The sequence below is a fragment of the Ctenocephalides felis genome, unplaced genomic scaffold, assembly GCF_003426905.1.
Source record: "Ctenocephalides felis isolate EL2017-DRISC unplaced genomic scaffold, ASM342690v1 CF-g0.4_SCAFFOLD_03599, whole genome shotgun sequence".
Taxonomy (NCBI): Eukaryota; Metazoa; Arthropoda; class Insecta; order Siphonaptera; family Pulicidae; genus Ctenocephalides; species Ctenocephalides felis.
Genome location: NW_020539753.1, coordinates 19,643 through 23,122, shown reverse-complemented (window position 1 = coordinate 23,122; position 3,480 = coordinate 19,643).

Genomic DNA, 3,480 nt, shown 5'->3' with positions numbered 1-3,480 from the left:
TTATACTAGAAATTATTATTGAATATTTGAAGTAAAATATACATGTTTCTCTTTGCATTTAATATTTGGAGCCAATTAGCTCCAAGTTAGATTAAGTATGTCATGATTTTATATACAAAAACGAAAAAGTATACAAAAAATATCGATGTCCAATAAATCATCGTAGAATTACAAGATATTTTAATTGTTATTGAATACAGTTAATTATACAAGCGTTGTAAGTACAACTAAAACTTAAACAAAGAAAATATTTATGAAAATGCTATCCAGTAATTGAATTTGGAATAATATAAACAAACTAAAGTAAGTAATAAATAATTAATTATCAATATTTGGAAACAATTTTGTAAGGTTTAATCTTACATATCTCGGTAATATGTTTCTTTGTTAGAAGATCAGTAATAATGCTAAACCTCTTTCCTACTGTTTATTTTAATTTAATACTATATATCGTATTTTTGTCTTTAATATCCAAAAATTCTACTCCAGCCTCAAAATATTGTGAAGGCTTTTGATAATCAGAAAATAGGGTCTTTACAGGCTCAACACATTTTGTTCAACAAATCGAATGCCAACTTAGTCTTACATTTTTTTATTATAAAGAGTATCTTTATCTACTTTTCAGTTTTAAAATAAATATTGTATATGACTCATTCATATAATATACAGACATGGGCCCCCACTTTCACTACGTACGTCCACTCCGAGATTTTGACATTTCTAAAAGAAAGACAGTCAATGTCCAATGTCAGTTTCAATGTCAAACAACGATAAGAGTTTATTTGTAATTCTTGCCATTTATTAATACAAAACTAAACTTATCGCCGATTAGTGTGAAAGTATCGAGTAAGTAACATACAAGTTGGAAATATGTGGAAATCAATCTTAGTTTTAACATTATTTAGTGTAATGCACTTAGGTAAGTAATAAATGATAAATGTGTAAGTAATCTAATTTTAACATGGTATATAGAAAACCGGACATGCATGTTTTTTTATATGTATGACGTTATATAATTATATTTTTAGTAGTTAAGATCTTATTAGCTTCCACCTAAAAAGTGAGATATGCAATGCAAATATGTAAACCATATGATATATTTTCTGGTTTTACAGGTGCATCTTTAAAATGCTATGGTTGCAGTAGCTTACAAAATCCCGATTGCACCAGTTTTCCAAGTGAAAATGGAGAATGTAGAATCCCTTCAATTACTGGATTTAATAAAAGTTCAAATTTTCCTCTATCAAGTATTAATAATGACAATGTAAATGCTGAAAAGAGATAGAAGTCAAATGCTCAAAGATTATTGTCCATGTCAAAGATGGTAAATTAGAGTCAAGGTTTTTATGTAAACCTTATTGAATTAACTAAAAAAATGGACCTAATGAAGGAAGGTTAAGAAACATTTGAGAAATATGTAATTAAAACTGCTTTGTATTCAAAGTGACGTTCAAATAATTGATTAAATTTTTTTGGCTGCTAAATATCAATAATTTAGCTAATACATAATTGCTTGCCCCTTGCATTAAATAAATCAGACACTCAATTTTAATCTATTTCCATAATATTTTGAAAAAAGTATTTTGTATTATCGCTATACATTTTTCTATATTATTAGTATAATTATTTTATTGTATTAAAGTACTTTTTTGTAGCTTCAGTTAATGTTTGATTTCATTAAAAAATTAAATAAAGCCCTTATTTTTAGAGAAAAATAATACTGTTGAAGCAGTACAAAGAGGTTGTTCTGACGTTACATGTGAGGACTTAGAAAAATCCCTCATAAATTTGCCGTTTATTGTAAGTTTTGACTACTGCAGCTTGTGCGACACCGACCTCTGTAATGGATCCTGAGCTCTCACATTATAATCCAAGGTGATAGTTTCTATTTTGATATTAATGCACTTTTTTAATTAATTAATTACTCAATAAATGTAAATATAGTATGAAGCAGGTTTTATAATAAATTTGTTGAGTATTTTATTATTAAATATTAATTGGCATCAATTCATTTATTACGAAATTTGGAATAAGTATGTTTATGCCTATTCAAAAACTTATTTAGTTCGCTATAATAAATTTGTAACTATATGAAATACAAATGTTCCATATTGTTCAACATTTAAAGCATTCAATATTATAAACAATTATTATTTCGTATTTTGTCTTTAGTAACCAAAAATTCTACACCCGCCTCAAAATATTGTAAAGACTATCAAAGTCAGAAAATAGGGTCTTTACAGGCTCAACCATTTTGCCACCACAAATCGAATGCCTAGTTATGCTACGACTTACATATTATTATAAAAAAGAAAAGTATCCTTATTATATTTTAGTTTTATAAATAATGTAGGGAAAGTTCCCAAGCCGGCGGACACCTAAGGTTATTTATAAATAATCAAAAAATATTTTACGAAATGTTTATTAAATTATGGTTTATGTTAGATAACAAAGTTAGAAATAAAAACTAAATTAACAAAATCACAATCTTTGCTAAAATTAATACTATAATTCAAGCTTTGGTATAAAAAAATAGATTTAACACAGTGGCACCTAGTACCGGACATTTCAAAATAACCTGCATTGATCACATATGAAGCCATCTTCACACTCTAGGATGTCTGCACATGTGTCTTTCACGAATATTCTTAGAGGTTGCAAAAAAGTCACTATCCATCCACCCTTTTGCCTGGGCCACACCGATGCTTTCAGCTGGTGCATTCACCATAAGCTTTTCATTCTTTGGCTAGGAAATACCAAAAATGGGGGTATGTAGTGACCCTTAGCACTCATACAGAACAAAATTAATTATTTGGAATAAATTACATAAATTCTCACAAGAAATATCAATATGTTTACTGTCCGGCACTAAGGGACGACTTAGTGTTCGGTGCTAAGGGACAGACATGTTCGTTCATTTGATGATACCTACTAAAATTGTTTAAAATATCTAATATTATTCTACCATTTTACGGATAACAATCAAGTACTTCTTTTATTTTTGAATGCCACTCAAATGTAAATGCATAAATATACTAGAATTACTTCCATTGATATTCAGATGACGCCGTGATTTTTCGCCTAAAACAGCAAAGGGTTGCTCCCGCCGTGGCTGTGTGCGTCACAGGTGAATCTTGGCGCGTGATCCTGCACCTGTGTGCCTCCCATGCCCATTTCACTTGTATTTTGAAATGAAAAAATTTATATTCACTTAAATAACACGTGATAAATAGAGTGTCTGGTTCTTGCTGCCGTTCGGCGTTACGGGACTTCCCTCTATATGTCTTATTATCATAGATATAGTAAATAGACACGTAAACCATAAAAAACTGGGGGTGCATGTGGAGCACTTCAAAATTTACTATCTTAGACGAAACATTAAGCAAATGAGCCATTGTTGGATTAGGATGACAGCATATTTTTGCATGATGTTCAACACTGCCCTTCTACGGCCAATTCTGCTGCACAAGAGATCGATGT